At 38.1% G+C, this 18,836-nt stretch overlaps 1 protein-coding gene across 1 annotated transcript in view; it reads right to left on the reverse strand.

Moving 5' to 3' along the window:
• PACSIN2 (protein kinase C and casein kinase substrate in neurons 2) overlaps positions 1-18,836 on the reverse strand; it is a 268,976-nt gene that overhangs the window by 209,360 nt on the left and 40,780 nt on the right. The window lies entirely within an intron of this gene.

The raw sequence follows: 18,836 nt of genomic DNA on the forward strand, positions 1-18,836 counted from the left end.
GCACTGTGAGTTAGATGCTGCATCTGCTTTATAATATAAGGGTTCGCTCATTTACAAGTGCTGATTATAAATAAAGCACCAATACATCAGCACTGAGTTAGATGTCTGCATCTGCTTTATAACATAAGGGTTAGCTCAGGTACAAGTGCTGATTATAAATAAAGCACCAATACATCAGCACTGTGAGTTAGATGCTGCATCTGCTTTATAATATAAGGGTTCGCTCATTTACAAGTGCTGATTATAAATAAAGCACCAATACATCAGCACTGAGTTAGATGTCTGCATCTGCTTTATAACATAAGGGTTAGCTCAGGTACAAGTGCTGATTATAAATAAAGCACCAATACATCAGCACTGTGAGTTAAATGCTGCATCTGCTTTATAATATAAGGGTTAGCTCAGGTACAAGTGCTGATTATAAATAAAGCACCAATACATCAGCACTGTGAGTTAGATGCTGCATCTGCTTTATAACATAAGGGTTCGCTCATGTACAAGTGCCGATTATAAATAAAGCACCAATACATCAGCACTGAGTTAGATGTCTGCATCTGCTTTATAACATAAGGGTTAGCTCAGGTACAAGTGCTGATTATAAATAAAGCACCAATACATCAGCACTGTGAGTTAGATGCTGCATCTGCTTTATAACATAAGGGTTAGCTCAGGTACAAGTGCTGATTATAAATAAAGCACCAATACATCAGCACTGTGAGTTAGATGCTGAATCTGCTTTATAACATAAGGGTTAGCTCAGGTACAAGTGCTGATTATAAATAAAGCACCAATACATCAGCACTGCGAGTTATATGCTGAATCTGCTTTATAACATAAGGGTTAGCTCAGGTACAAGTGCTGATTATAAATAAAGCATCAATACATCAGCACTGTAAGTTAAATGTCTACATCTGCTTTCTAACATAAGGGTTAGCTCAGGTACAAGTGCTGATTATAAATAAAGCACCAATACATCAGCACTGTGAGTTAGATGCAGCATCTGCTTTATAACATAAGGGTTCGCTCAGGTACAAGTGCTGATTATAAATAAAGCACCAATACATCAGCACATTGAGTTAGATGCCTGCATCTGCTTTATAATATAAGGGTTAGCTCAGGTACAAGTGCTGATTATAAATAAAGCATCAATACATCAGCACTGCGAGTTAGATGCTGCATCTGCTTTATAACATAAGGGTTAGCTCAGGTACAAGTGCTGATTATAAATAAAGCACCAATACATCAGCACTGCGAGTTAGATGTCTGCATCTGCTTTATAATATAAGGGTTAGCTCAGGTACAAGTGCTGATTATAAATAAAGCACCAATACATCAGCACTGCAAGTTAAATGCCTGCATCTGCTTTATAATATAAGGGTTAGCTCAGGTACAAGTGCTGATTATAAATAAAGCACCAATACATCAGCACTGTGAGTTAGATGCTGCATCTGCTTTATAATATAAGGGTTAGCTCAGGTACAAGTGCTGATTATAAATAAAGCACCAATACATCAGCACTGTGAGTTAGATGCTGCATCTGCTTTATAACATAAGGGTTAGCTCAGGTACAAGTGCTGATTATAAATAAAGCACCAATACATCAGCACTGTGAGTTAGATGCTGCATCTGCTTTATAACATAAGGGTTAGCTCAGGTACAAGTGCTGATTATAAATAAAGCACCAATACATCAGCACTGAGTTAGATGCTGCATCTGCTTTATAACATAAGGGTTCGCTCATGTACAAGTGCTGATTATAAATAAAGCACCAATACATCAGCACTGAGTTAGATGTCTGCATCTGCTTTATAACATAAGGGTTAGCTCAGGTACAAGTGCTGATTATAAATAAAGCACCAATACATCAGCACTGTGAGTTAGATGCTGCATCTGCTTTATAACATAAGGGTTAGCTCAGGTACAAGTGCTGATTATAAATAAAGCACCAATACATCAGCACTGTGAGTTAGATGCTGAATCTGCTTTATAACATAAGGGTTAGCTCAGGTACAAGTGCTGATTATAAATAAAGCACCAATACATCAGCACTGTGAGTTAGATGCAGCATCTGCTTTATAACATAAGGGTTAGCTCAGGTACAAGTGCTGATTATAAATAAAGCACCAATACATCAGCACTGCGAGTTATATGCTGAATCTGCTTTATAACATAAGGGTTAGCTCAGGTACAAGTGCGGATTATAAATAAAGCATCAATACATCAGCACTGCAAGTTAAATGTCTACATCTGCTTTCTAACATAAGGGTTAGCTCAGGTACAAGTGCTGATTATAAATAAAGCACCAATACATCAGCACTGTGAGTTAGATGCAGCATCTGCTTTATAACATAAGGGTTCGCTCAGGTACAAGTGCTGATTATAAATAAAGCACCAATACATCAGCACATTGAGTTAGATGCCTGCATCTGCTTTATAATATAAGGGTTCGCTCAGGTACAAGTGCTGATTATAAATAAAGCATCAATACATCAGCACTGCGAGTTAGATGCTGCATCTGCTTTATAACATAAGGGTTAGCTCAGGTACAAGTGCTGATTATAAATAAAGCACCAATACATCAGCACTGCGAGTTAGATGCTGCATCTGCTTTATAACATAAGGGTTAGCTCAGGTACAAGTGCTGATTATAAATAAAGCACCAATACATCAGCACTGCGAGTTAGATGCTGCATCTGCTTTATAACATAAGGGTTCGCTCAGGTACAAGTGCTGATTATAAATAAAGCACCAATACATCAGCACTGTGAGTTAGATGCTGCATCTGCTTTATAACATAAGGGTTAGCTCAGGTACAAGTGCTGATTATAAATAAAGCACCAATACATCAGCACTGTGAGTTAGATGCTGCATCTGCTTTATAACATAAGGGTTAGCTCAGGTACAAGTGCTGATTATAAATAAAGCACCAATACATCAGCACTGTGAGTTAGATGCTGCATCTGCTTTATAACATAAGGGTTAGCTCAGGTACAAGTGCTGATTATAAATAAAGCACCAATACATTAGCACTGAGTTAGATGCTGCATCTGCTTTATAACATAAGGGTTCGCTCAGGTACAAGTGCTGATTATAAATAAAGCACCAATACATCAGCACTGTGAGTTAGATGCTGCATCTGCTTTATAACATAAGGGTTAGCTCAGGTACAAGTGCTGATTATAAAGCACCAATACATCAGCACATTGAGTTAGATGCCTGCATCTGCTTTATAACATAAGGGTTAGCTCAGGTACAAGTGCTGATTATAAATAAAGCACCAATACATCAGCACTGTGAGTTAGATGCTGAATCTGCTTTATAACATAAGGGTTAGCTCAGGTACAAGTGCTGATTATAAATAAAGCACCAATACATCAGCGCTGCGAGTTAGATGCTGAATCTGCTTTATAACATAAGGGTTCGCTCATGTACAAGTGCTGATTATAAAAAAAGCACCAATACATCAGCACTGTGAGTTATATGCCTGCACCTGCATTATAACATAAGGGTTAGCTCAGGTACAAGTGCTGATTATAAATAAAGCACCAATACATAAGCACTGTGAGTTAGATGCTACATCTGCTTTATAACATAAGGGTTCGCTCAGGTACAAGTGCTGATTATAAATAAAACACCAATACATCAGCACCGTGAGTTAGATGCAGCATCTGCTTTATAACATAAGGGTTCGCTCATTTACAAGTGCTGATTATAAATAAAGCACCAATACATCAGCACTATGAGTTAGATGTCTGCATCTGCTTTATAACATAAGGGTTAGCTCAGGTACAAGTGCTGATTATAAATAAAGCACCAATACATCAGCACTGTGAGTTAGATGCTGCATCTGCTTTATAACATAAGGGTTCACTCAAGTACAAGTGCTGACTATAAAAGCACCAATACATCAGCACTGTGACTTAGATGCAGCATCTGTTTTATAACATAAGGGTTCGCTCATTTACAAGTGCTGATTATAAATAAAGCACCAATACATCAGCACTGAGTTAGATGCTGCATCTGCTTTATAACATAAGGGTTCGCTCAGGTACAAGTTCTGATTATAAATAAAGCACCAATACATTAGCACTGCGAGTTAGATGCTGAATCTGCTTTATAACATAACAAAGGGTTAGCTCAGGTACAAGTGCTGACTATAAATAAAGCACCAATACATCAGCACTGTGAGTTAAATGCTGCATCTGCTTTATAATATAAGGGTTAGCTCAGGTACAAGTGCTGATTATAAATAAAGCACCAATACATCAGCACTGTGAGTTAGATGCTGCATCTGCTTTATAAAATAAGGGTTAGCTCAGGTACAAGTGCTGACTATAAAAAAAGCACCAATACATCAGCACTGTGAGTTAGATGCTGCATCTGCTTTATAACATAAGGGTTAGCTCAGGTACAAGTGCTGATTATAAATAAAGCACCAATACATCAGCACTGTGAGTTAGATGGTGCATCTGCTTTATTACATAAGGGTTAGCTCAGGTACAAGTGCTGATTATAAATAAAGCATCAATACATCAGCACTGAGTTAGATGCTGAATCTGCTTTATAACATAAGGGTTAGCTCAGGTACAAGTGCTGATTATAAATAAAGCATCAATACATCAGCACTGAGTTATATGCCTGAATCTGCTTTATAACATAAGGGTTAGCTCAGGTACAAGTGCTGATTATAAATAAAGCATCAATACATCAGCCCTGCAAGTTAGATGCTGCATCAGCTTTATACCATAAGGGTTAGCTCAGGTACAAGTGCTGATTATAAATAAAGCATCAATACATCAGCACTGTGAGTTAAATGCCTGCATCTGCTTTATAACATAAGGGTTCGCTCATTTACAAGTGCTGATTATAAATAAAGCACCAATACATCAGCACTGTGAGTTAGATGCTGCATCTGCTTTATAACATAAGGGTTCGCTCATTTACAAGTGCTGATTATAAATAAAGCACCAATACATCAGCACTACGAGTTAGATGCTGCATCTGCTTTATAACATAAGGGTTAGCTCAGGTACAAGTGCCGATTATAAATAAAGCACCAATACATCAGCACTACAAGTTAGATGCCTGCATCTGCTTTATAACATAAGGGTTAGCTCAGGTACAAGTGCTGATTAGAAATAAAGCACCAATACATCAGCCTTGTGAGTTAGATGCAGCATCTGCTTTATAACATAAGGGTTCGCTCAGGTACAAGTGCTGATTATAAATAAAGTACCAGTAAATCAGCACTGTGAGTTAGATGCCTGCATCTGCTTTATAACATAAGGGTTCGCTCAGGTACAAGTGCTGATTATAAATAAAGTACCAGTAAATCAGCACTGTGAGTTAGATGCCTGCATCTGCTTTATAACATAAGGGTTCGCTCAAGTACAAGTGCTGATTATAAATAAAGCACCAATACATCAGCACTGCGAGTTAGATGCAGCATCTGCTTTATAACATAAGGGTTCGCTCAGGTACAAGTGCTGATTATAAATAAAGCACCAATACATCAGCACTGCGAGTTAGATGTCTGCATCTGCTTTATAACATAAGGGTTCGCTCAGGTACAAGTACTGATTATAAATAAAGCACCAATACATCAGCACTGTGAGTTAGATGTCTGCATCTGCTTTATAACATAAGGGTTAGCTCAGGTACAAGTGCTGACGATAAAAGCACCAATACATCAGCACTGTGAGTTAGATGCTGCATCTGCTTTATAACATAAGGGTTAGCTCAGGTACAAGTGCTGATTATAAATAAAGCATCAATACATCAGCACTGTGAGTTAGATGCTGCATCTGCTTTATAACATAAGGGTTCACTCAAGTACAAGTGCTGACTATAAAAGCACCAATACATCAGCACTGTGAGTTAGATGCAGCATCTGCTTTATAACATAAGGGTTCGCTCATTTACAAGTGCGGATTATAAATAAAGCACCAATACATCAGCACTGTGAGTTAGATGCTGCATCTGCTTTATAACATAAGGGTTAGCTCAGGTACAAGTGCTGATTATAAATAAAGCACCAATACATCAGCACTGTGAGTTAGATGCAGCATCTGCTTTATAACATAAGGGTTCGCTCAGGTACAAGTGCTGATTATAAATAAAGCACCAATACATCAGCACTGTGAGTTAGATGTCTGCATCTGCTTTATAACATAAGGGTTCGCTCAGGTACAAGTGCTGATTATAAATAAAGCACCAATACATCAGCACTGCGAGTTAGATGCTGCATCTGCTTTATAACATAAGGGTTCGCTCAGGTACAAGTGCTGATTATAAATAAAGCACCAATACATCAGCACTGCGAGTTAGATGTTGAATCTCCTTTATAACATAAGGGTTCGCTCAGGTACAAGTGCTGATTATAAATGAAGTACCAATACATCAGCACTGCGAGTTAGATGCTGAATCTGCTTTATAACATAAGGGTTCGCTCATGTACAAGTGCTGATTATAAAAAAAGCACCAATACATCAGCACTGTGAGTTTTATGCCTGCACCTGCATTATAACATAAGGGTTAGCTCAGGTACAAGTGCTGATTATAAATAAAGCACCAATACATAAGCACTGTGAGTTAGATGCTACATCTGCTTTATAACATAAGGGTTCGCTCAGGTACAAGTGCGGATTATAAATAAAACACCAATACATCAGCACTGTGAGTTAGATGCAGCATCTGCTTTATAACATAAGGGTTAGCTCAGGTACAAGTGCTGATTATAAATAAAGCACCAATACATCAGCACTATGAGTTAGATGTCTGCATCTGCTTTATAACATAAGGGTTCACTCAAGTACAAGTGCTGACTATAAAAGCACCAATACATCAGCACTGTGAGTTAGATGCTGAATCTGCTTTATAACATAACAAAGGGTTCGCTCAGGTACAAGTGCTGACTATAAATAAAGCACCAATACATCAGCACTGCGAGTTAGATGCTGAATCTGCTTTATAAAATAAGGGTTAGCTCAGGTACAAGTGCTGATTATAAATAAAGCACCAATACATCAGCACTGTGAGTTAGATGCTGCATCTGCTTTATAAAATAAGGGTTAGCTCAGGTACAAGTGCTGACTATAAATAAAGCACCAATACATCAGCACTGTGAGTTAGATGGTGCATCTGCTTTATTACATAAGGGTTAGCTCAGGTACAAGTGCTGATTATAAAGCACCAATACATCAGCACTGAGTTAGATGCTGAATCTGCTTTATAACATAAGGGTTAGCTCAGGTACAAGTGCTGATTATAAATAAAGCACCAATACATCAGCACTGAGTTAGATGATGCACCTGCTTTATAACGTACGGGTTAGCTCAGGTACAAGTGCTGATTATAAGTAAAGCACCAATACATCAGCACTGAGTTAGATGATGCACCTGCTTTATAACGTAAGGGTTAGCTCAGGTACAAGTGCTGATTATAAATAAAGCACCAATACATCAGCACTGAGTTAGATGCTGAATCTGCTTTATAACATAAGGGTTAGCTCAGGTACAAGTGCTGATTATAAATAAAGCACCAATACATCAGCACTGCGAGTTAGATGCTGCATCTGCTTTATAACATAAGGGTTCGCTCAGGTACAAGTGATGATTATAAATAAAGCACCAATACATCAGCACTGCGAGTTAGATGTTGAATCTCCTTTATAACATAAGGGTTCGCTCAGGTACAAGTGCTGATTATAAATAAAGTACCAATACATCAGCACTGCGAGTTAGATGCTGAATCTGCTTTATAACATAAGGGTTCGCTCATGTACAAGTGCTGATTATAAAAAAAGCACCAATACATCAGCACTGTGAGTTATATGCCTGCACCTGCATTATAACATAAGGGTTAGCTCAGGTACAAGTGCTGATTATAAATAAAGCACCAATACATAAGCACTGTGAGTTAGATGCTACATCTGCTGTATAACATAAGGGTTCGCTCAGGTACAAGTGCTGATTATAAATAAAACACCAATACATCAGCACTGTGAGTTAGATGCAGCATCTGCTTTATAACATAAGGGTTAGCTCAGGTACAAGTGCTGATTATAAATAAAGCACCAATACATCAGCACTATGAGTTAGATGTCTGCATCTGCTTTATAACATAAGGGTTCACTCAAGTACAAGTGCTGACTATAAAAGCACCAATACATCAGCACTGTGAGTTAGATGCTGAATCTGCTTTATAACATAACAAAGGGTTCGCTCAGGTACAAGTGCTGATTATAAATAAAGCACCAATACATTAGCACTGCGAGTTAGATGCTGAATCTGCTTTATAACATAACAAAGGGTTAGCTCAGGTACAAGTGCTGACTATAAATAAAGCACCAATACATCAGCACTGCGAGTTAGATGCTGAATCTGCTTTATAAAATAAGGGTTAGCTCAGGTACAAGTGCTGACTATAAATAAAGCACCAATACATCAGCACTGCGAGTTAGATGCTGAATCTGCTTTATAAAATAAGGGTTCGCTCATTTACAAGTGCTGACTATAAATAAAGCACCAATACATCAGCACTGTGAGTTAGATGCTGCATCTGCTTTATAACATAAGGGTTAGCTCAGGTACAAGTGCTGATTATAAATAAAGCATCAATACATCAGCACTGTGAGTTAGATGCTGCATCAGCTTTATAAAATAAGGGTTCGCTCAGGTACAAGTGCTGATTATAAATAAAGCATCAATACATCAGCACTGTGAGTTAAATGCCTGCATCTGCTTTATAACATAAGGGTTCGCTCAGGTACAAGTGCTGATTATAAATAAAGCATCAATACATCAGCACTATGAGTTAAATGCCTGCATCTGCTTTATAACATAAGGGTTAGCTCAGGTACAAGTGCTGATTATAAATAAAGCACCAATACATCAGCACTGTGAGTTAGATGCTGCATCTGCTTTATAACATAAGGGTTCGCTCATTTACAAGTGCTGATTATAAATAAAGCACCAATACATCAGCACTACGAGTTAGATGCCTGCATCTGCTTTATAACATAAGGGTTAGCTCAGGTACAAGTGCTGATTATAAATAAAGCACCAATACATCAGCACTGTGAGTTAGATGCCTGCATCTGCTTTATAACATAAGGGTTAGCTCAGGTACAAGTTCTGATTAGAAATAAAGCACCAATACATCAGCCTTGTGAGTTAGATGCAGCATCTGCTTTATAACATAAGGGTTCGCTCAGGTACAAGTGCTGATTATAAATAAAGCACCAATACATCAGCACTGCGAGTTAGATGCTGAATCTGCTTTATAAAATAAGGGTTAGCTCAGGTACAAGTGCTGACTATAAATAAAGCACCAATACATCAGCACTGCGAGTTAGATGCTGAATCTGCTTTATAAAATAAGGGTTCGCTCATTTACAAGTGCTGACTATAAATAAAGCACCAATACATCAGCACTGTGAGTTAGATGCTGCATCTGCTTTATAACATAAGGGTTAGCTCAGGTACAAGTGCTGATTATAAATAAAGCATCAATACATCAGCACTGTGAGTTAGATGCTGCATCAGCTTTATAAAATAAGGGTTCGCTCAGGTACAAGTGCTGATTATAAATAAAGCATCAATACATCAGCACTGTGAGTTAAATGCCTGCATCTGCTTTATAACATAAGGGTTCGCTCAGGTACAAGTGCTGATTATAAATAAAGCATCAATACATCAGCACTATGAGTTAAATGCCTGCATCTGCTTTATAACATAAGGGTTAGCTCAGGTACAAGTGCTGATTATAAATAAAGCACCAATACATCAGCACTGTGAGTTAGATGCTGCATCTGCTTTATAACATAAGGGTTCGCTCATTTACAAGTGCTGATTATAAATAAAGCACCAATACATCAGCACTACGAGTTAGATGCCTGCATCTGCTTTATAACATAAGGGTTAGCTCAGGTACAAGTGCTGATTATAAATAAAGCACCAATACATCAGCACTGTGAGTTAGATGCCTGCATCTGCTTTATAACATAAGGGTTAGCTCAGGTACAAGTTCTGATTAGAAATAAAGCACCAATACATCAGCCTTGTGAGTTAGATGCAGCATCTGCTTTATAACATAAGGGTTCGCTCAGGTACAAGTGCTGATTATAAATAAAGCACCAATACATCAGCACTGAGTTAGATGCTGAATCTGCTTTATAACATAAGGGTTAGCTCAGGTACAAGTGCTGATTATAAATAAAGCACCAATACATCAGCACTGTGAGATGCAGCATCTGCTTTATAACATAAGGGTTAGCTCAGGTACAAGTGCTGACTATAAAAGCACCAATACATCAGCACTGCGAGTTAGATGCTGCATCTGCTTTATAACATAAGGGTTCGCTCATTTACAAGTGCGGATTATAAATAAAGCACCAATACATCAGCACTGTGAGTTAGATGCTGAATCTGCTTTATAACATAAGGGTTCGCTCAGGTACAAGTGCTGATTATAAATAAAGCACCAATACATCAGCACTGTGAGTTAGATGCAGCATCTGCTTTATAACATAAGGGTTCGCTCAGGTACAAGTGCTGATTATAAATAAAGCACCAATACATCAGCACTGTGAGTTAGATGTCTGCATCTGCTTTATAACATAAGGGTTCGCTCAGGTACAAGTGCTGATTATAAATAAAGCACCAATACATCAGCACTGCCAGTTAGATGCTGCATCTGCTTTATAACATAAGGGTTCGCTCAGGTACAAGTGCTGATTATAAATAAAGCACCAATACATTAGCACTGCGAGTTAGATGCTGAATCTGCTTTATAACATAACATAAAGGGTTAGCTCAGGTACAAGTGCTGACTATAAATAAAGCACCAATACATCAGCACTGTGAGTTAGATGCTGAATCTGCTTTATAAAATAAGGGTTAGCTCAGGTACAAGTGCTGACTATAAATAAAGCACCAATACATCAGCACTGTGAGTTAGATGCTGCATCTGCTTTATAACATAAGGGTTCGCTCATGTACAAGTGCTGATTATAAATAAAGCACCAATACATCAGCACTGCGAGCTAGATGCTGCATCTGCTTTATAACATAAGGGTTAGCTCAGGTACAAGTGCTGATTATAAATAAAGCATCAATACATCAGCACTGTGAGTTAGATGCTGCATCTGCTTTATAACATAAGGGTTAGCTCAGGTACAAGTGCTGATTATAAATAAAGCATCAATACATCAGCACTGTGAGTTAGATGCTGCATCTGCTTTATAACATAAGGGTTTGCTCATGTACAAGTGCTGATTATAAATAAAGCACCAATACATCAGCACATTGAGTTAGATGCCTGCACCTGCATTATAACATAAGGGTTCGCTCAGGTACAAGTGCTGATTATAAAGCACCAATACATCAGCACTGAGTTAGATGCTGAATCTGCTTTATAACATAAGGGTTAGCTCAGGTACAAGTGCTGATTATAAATAAAGCACCAATACATCAGCACTGTGAGTTAGATGGTGCATCTGCTTTATTACATAAGGGTTAGCTCAGGTACAAGTGCTGATTATAAAGCACCAATACATCAGCACTGAGTTAGATGCTGAATCTGCTTTATAACATAAGGGTTAGCTCAGGTACAAGTGCTGATTATAAATAAAGCACCAATACATCAGCACTGAGTTAGATGATGCACCTGCTTTATAACGTAAGGGTTAGATCAGGTACAAGTGCTGATTATAAATAAAGCACCAATACATCAGCACTGAGTTAGATGCTGAATCTGCTTTATAACATAAGGGTTAGCTCAGGTACAAGTGCTGATTATAAATAAAGCACCAATACATCAGCACTGTGAGTTAGATGGTGCATCTGCTTTATTACATAAGGGTTAGCTCAGGTACAAGTGCTGATTATAAATAAAGCACCAATACATCAGCACTGAGTTAGATGCTGAATCTGCTTTATAACATAAGGGTTAGCTCAGGTACAAGTGCTGATTATAAATAAAGCACCAATACATCAGCACTACGAGTTAGATGCCTGCATCTGCTTTATAACATAAGGGTTAGCTCAGGTACAAGTGCTGATTATAAATAAAGCACCAATACATCAGCACTGTGAGTTAGATGCCTGCATCTGCTTTATAACATAAGGGTTAGCTCAGGTACAAGTGCTGATTATAAATAAAGCACCAATACATCAGCACTGTGAGTTATATGCCTGAATCTGCTTTATAACATAAGGGTTAGCTCAAGTACACGTGCTGATTATAAATAAAGCACCAATACATCAGCACTGTGAGTTAAATGCCTGCATCTGCTTTATAACATAAGGGTTCGCTCATTTACAAGTGCTGATTATAAATAAAGCACCAATACATCAGCACTGTGAGTTAGATGCTGCATCTGCTTTATAACATAAGGGTTAGCTCATTTACAAGTGCTGATTATAAATAAAGCACCAATACATCAGCACTACGAGTTAGATGCCTGCATCTGCTTTATAACATAAGGGTTAGCTCAGGTACAAGTGCTGATTATAAATAAAGCACCAATACATCAGCACTGTGAGTTAGATGCCTGCATCTGCTTTATAACATAAGGGTTAGCTCAGGTACAAGTTCTGATTAGAAATAAAGCACCAATACATCAGCCTTGTGAGTTAGATGCAGCATCTGCTTTATAACATAAGGGTTCGCTCAGGTACAAGTGCTGATTATAAAGCACCAATACATCAGCACTGAGTTAGATGCTGAATCTGATTTATAACATAAGGGTTAGCTCAGGTACAAGTGCTGATTATAAATAAAGCACCAATACATCAGCACTGAGTTAGATGATGCACCTGCTTTATAACGTACGGGTTAGCTCAGGTACAAGTGCTGATTATAAATAAAGCACCAATACATCAGCACTGAGTTAGATGATGCACCTGCTTTATAACATAAGGGTTAGCTCAGGTACAAGTGCTGATTATAAATAAAGCACCAATACATCAGCACTGAGTTAGATGCTGAATCTGCTTTATAACATAAGGGTTAGCTCAGGTACAAGTGCTGATTATAAATAAAGCATCAATACATCAGCACTGAGTTAGATGCTGAATCTGCTTTATAACATAAGGGTTAGCTCAGGTACAAGTGCTGATTATAAATAAAGCACCAATACATCAGCACTACGAGTTAGATGCCTGCATCTGCTTTATAACATAAGGGTTAGCTCAGGTACAAGTGCTGATTATAAATAAAGCACCAATACATCAGCCTTGTGAGTTAGATGCAGCATCTGCTTTATAACCAAAGGGTTCGCTCAGGTACAAGTGCTGATTATAAATAAAGTACCAGTAAATCAGCACTGTGAGTTAGATGCCTGCATCTGCTTTATAACATAAGGGTTCGCTCAAGTACAAGTGCTGATTATAAATAAAGCACCAATACATCAGCACTGCGAGTTAGATGCAGCATCTGCTTTATAACATAAGGGTTCGCTCAGGTACAAGTGCTGATTATAAATAAAGCACCAATACATCAGCACTGCGAGTTAGATGTCTGCATCTGCTTTATAACATAAGGGTTCGCTCAGGTACAAGTACTGATTATAAATAAAGCACCAATACATCAGCACTGTGAGTTAGATGTCTGCATCTGCTTTATAACATAAGGGTTAGCTCAGGTACAAGTGCTGACTATAAAAGCACCAATACATCAGCACTGTGAGTTAGATGCTGCATCTGATTTATAACATAAGGGTTAGCTCAGGTACAAGTGCTGATTATAAATAAAGCATCAATACATCAGCACTGTGAGTTAGATGCTGCATCTGCTTTATAACATAAGGGTTCACTCAAGTACAAGTGCTGACTATAAAAGCACCAATACATCAGCACTGTGAGTTAGATGCAGCATCTGCTTTATAACATAAGGGTTCGCTCATTTACAAGTGCGGATTATAAATAAAGCACCAATACATCAGCACTGTGAGTTAGATGCTGCATCTGCTTTATAACATAAGGGTTCGCTCAGGTACAAGTGCTGATTATAAATAAAGCACCAATACATCAGTACTGTGAGTTAGATGCAGCATCTGCTTTATAACATAAGGGTTCGCTCAGGTACAAGTGCTGATTATAAATAAAGCACCAATACATCAGCACTGTGAGTTAGATGTCTGCATCTGCTTTATAACATAAGGGTTCGCTCAGGTACAAGTGCTGATTATAAATAAAGCACCAATACATCAGCACTGTGAGTTAGATGCTGCATCTGCTTTATAACATAAGGGTTCGCTCAGGTACAAGTGCTGATTATAAATAAAGCACCAATACATTAGCACTGCGAGTTAGATGCTGAATCTGCTTTATAACATAACATAAAGGGTTAGCTCAGGTACAAGTGCTGACTATAAATAAAGCACCAATACATCAGCACTGTGAGTTAGATGCTGAATCTGCTTTATAAAATAAGGGTTAGCTCAGGTACAAGTGCTGACTATAAATAAAGCACCAATACATCAGCACTGTGAGTTAGATGCTGCATCTGCTTTATAACATAAGGGTTAGCTCAGGTACAAGTGCTGATTATAAATAAAGCATCAATACATCAGCACTGTGAGTTAGATGCTGCATCTGCTTTATAACATAAGGGTTCGCTCATGTACAAGTGCTGATTATAAATAAAGCACCAATACATCAGCACATTGAGTTAGATGCTGCATCTGCTTTATAACATAAGGGTTAGCTCAGGTACAAGTGCTGATTATAAATAAAGCACCAATACATCAGCACTGAGTTAGATGCTGCATCTGCTTTATAACATAAGGGTTCGCTCATGTACAAGTGCTGATTATAAATAAAGCACCAATACATCAGCACTGTGAGTTAGATGCCTGCACCTGCATTATAACATAAGGGTTCGCTCAGGTACAAGTGCTGATTATAAAGCACCAATACATCAGCACATTGAGTTAGATGCCTGCATCTGCTTTATAACATAAGGGTTAGCTCAGGTACAAGTGCTGATTATAAATAAAGCACCAATACATCAGCACTGTGAGTTAGATGGTGCATCTGCTTTATTACATAAGGGTTAGCTCAGGTACAAGTGCTGATTATAAAGCACCAATACATCAGCACTGAGTTAGATGCTGAATCTGCTTTATAACATAAGGGTTAGCTCAGGTACAAGTGCTGATTATAAATAAAGCACCAATACATCAGAACTGAGTTAGATGATGCACCTGCTTTATAACGTAAGGGTTAGCTCAGGTACAAGTGCTGATTATAAATAAAGCACCAATACATCAGCACTGAGTTAGATGATGCACCTGCTTTATAACGTAAGGGTTAGCTCAGGTACAAGTGCTGATTATAAATAAAGCACCAATACATCAGCACTGAGTTAGATGCTGAATCTGCTTTATAACATAAGGGTTAGCTCAGGTACAAGTGCTGATTATAAATAAAGCACCAATACATCAGCACTGTGAGTTAGATGGTGCATCTGCTTTATAACATAAGGGTTAGCTCAGGTACAAGTGCCGATTATAAATAAAGCACCAATACATCAGCACTGAGTTAGATGCTGAATCTGCTTTATAACATAAGGGTTAGCTCAGGTACAAGTGCTGATTATAAATAAAGCACCAATACATCAGCACTGAGTTAGATGATGCACCTGCTTTATAACGTACGGGTTAGCTCAGGTACAAGTGCTGATTATAAATAAAGCACCAATACATCAGCACTGCGAGTTAGATGCTGCATCTGCTTTATAACATAAGGGTTCGCTCAGGTACAAGTGCTGATTATAAATAAAGCACCAATACATTAGCACTGCGAGTTAGATGCTGAATCTGCTTTATAACATAACATAAAGGGTTAGCTCAGGTACAAGTGCTGACTATAAATAAAGCACCAATACATCAGCACTGTGAGTTAGATGCTGCATCTGCTTTATAACATAAGGGTTCGCTCATGTACAAGTGCTGACTATAAATAAAGCACCAATACATCAGCACTGCGAGCTAGATGCTGCATCTGCTTTATAACATAAGGGTTAGCTCAGGTACAAGTGCTGATTATAAATAAAGCATCAATACATCAGCACTGTGAGTTAGATGCTGCATCTGCTTTATAACATAAGGGTTCGCTCATGTACAAGTGCTGATTATAAATAAAGCACCAATACATAAGCACATTGAGTTAGATGTCTGCATCTGCTTTATAACATAAGGGTTCGCTCAGGTACAAGTGCTGATTATAAAGCACCAATACATCAGCACATTGAGTTAGATGCCTGCATCTGCTTTATAACATAAGGGTTAGCTCAGGTAAAGTGCTGATTATAAATAAAGCACCAATACATCAGCACTGTGAGTTAGATGGTGCATCTGCTTTATTACATAAGGGTTAGCTCAGGTACAAGTGCTGATTATAAAGCACCAATACATCAGCACTGAGTTAGATGCTGAATCTGCTTTATAACATAAGGGTTAGCTCAGGTACAAGTGCTGATTATAAATAAAGCGCCAATACATCAGCACTGAGTTAGATGATGCACCTGCTTTATAACGTAAGGGTTAGCTCAGGTACAAGTGCTGATTATAAATAAAGCACCAATACATCAGCACTGAGTTAGATGATGCACCTGCTTTATAACGTACGGGTTAGCTCAGGTACAAGTGCTGATTATAAATAAAGCACCAATACATCAGCACTGAGTTAGATGATGCACCTGCTTTATAACATAAGGGTTAGCTCAGGTACAAGTGCTGATTATAAATAAAGCACCAATACATCAGCACTGAGTTAGATGATGCACCTGCTTTATAACGTAAGGGTTAGCTCAGGTACAAGTGCTGATTATAAATAAAGCACCAATACATCAGCACTGAGTTAGATGCTGAATCTGCTTTATAACATAAGGGTTAGCTCAGGTACAAGTGCTGATTATAAATAAAGCACCAATACATCAGCACTGTGAGTTAGATGCTGAATCTGCTTTACAACATAAGGGGTAACATGAATTTCCTGGGCTGGTCATACAAGGAACTATAAACAATAAGAGCTTTGTTCTGCATTTGCACTGTGAAGTGCAGAAGCCATCGGAGCCTTAATAATAGATTGATGTTTTCATACAAACACTGTGACGTCACCAGCTAATATAGTAAAATGACCTCCACTCAAGGTTAAAAAAAAATACATCTGGATCAAAGCTCCTGACGGATATTAAGGAAAAATATCTTCCAAATTCTTTTATACATAGTCTAGATAGAAAGTAGGTCATGTCTTCCCACTGGCAGAAAATGTAACAGGAACTTTCTATTTTGTGGTTCTGGGTTCTTGGAATAGAGCATTACATACAGAGGTTTTTTTTACTTTTGGTTCAATCTTTTGGTTCAATCTTTTGAGCAACTGAAAATAACTAGTTTCACTGTGGGAGAAGAACAAGTATATTAAATGCTCTGCTCCCATTGGTACAGAGAAATAACTCAGACACCTAAACAGGACAGTTCAACTTTAAAATGACTCAGAAGAAAATCCTGACATATTCTAATCAATAAGAAACAAACCCTGGATAATGCAGCTATACCCCAAGCAATAGGGCTTACTGAAGACCAGCAGTACCATTATGTATCACATTACTCAGCGTGTTAAAAAAACAAATCCACAGAAGTGCTTGAAACCACAATACAAATCAGCCACAGCTAAGAATTGTGGGTAGTAACATGCAAATTAGTGATAAATATCTGATTGTACTACAGCGAATTTATTATTATTTTTTTTTTTAATTCTTCATTCATCAGATTTAATTTTAACTCAAAAACTGTAGGTATTTAAACCCTTTGGTGCTGTACATACGTTAAATATTTTTGCATTAAAATTATATTCTCACAAGCTACAAAGATATAATAATAATACAAAGACAGAAAACCTGTTTGTGGGATCTACAGATCCACCTTTGCAACACATCACATAAGTGAGTGCTAGAAAGTATCACCAAAGTACCAAGCACCGTAACCTATTATTTACTCAGTTTTATTGTCGCTTTAACCCCTAGACACCGTTACTACCTTCAATGCCGTCTGTCTTAAAAGCGATGGGCTTAAACACCTATAAGGATGACATGGAGCGTCGTAAATTTTTCGGCATCCTGCTCCCTCCAGCTTTTAAGAAATGGAAAATCCAACTGGGGGACGTGCCTAGCATCATAGGCCAGGGGTCGACAAATCTGTTTACAATTTCTGAGCCAGCAAGAATATTTAGGAGCCAGACAGTGGTGTTTGTATATAAATATATAAGAAATAACCCAAAAATTTAGGACCCAGGGGTACATTTCTAGAAGCCAGTGGCTCCCTGGCTCCTGGGTTTGTCAAGCTCTGTCGAAGGCAGCCCCCATAATCTGATCCCTTCGTTGAAGTCATATGATCACATTGACTATTGCGTAATTTCCTAACAAATGTTTACATCCGAACTTCATTCCGATCTTCAACACTTGCGCCCGTCCTGAAAGGGTACAATAGACAGCACACAATGTGGCTATAAATATATGCACTAAATATCTGTGAAGGAAGTTAGGATCCCCTATATTGATGAATATGCATGTGCAGTATATCTGGCTTCTTCCTTCACAGGCACACGAGTGCGCTACAACGCTACAATTGAAAGCTATAGAGCATGCTTCATATTGGCTGTACCATCTGCATCATCACTGAACAAGAAACATATTATTTAATATTATATTATTATTATTATTAATAAGCTTACCTGATATATTCATTTCTTTCATAGTGGTAGAGCCCACAATCCATTACGCCTGGAAATTACTCTCTCTTACCACTAGGAAGAGGCAAAGATTCCCAAACC

This window comes from Bombina bombina, unplaced genomic scaffold, assembly GCF_027579735.1.
Source record: "Bombina bombina isolate aBomBom1 unplaced genomic scaffold, aBomBom1.pri scaffold_416, whole genome shotgun sequence".
NCBI lineage: Eukaryota > Metazoa > Chordata > Amphibia > Anura > Bombinatoridae > Bombina > Bombina bombina.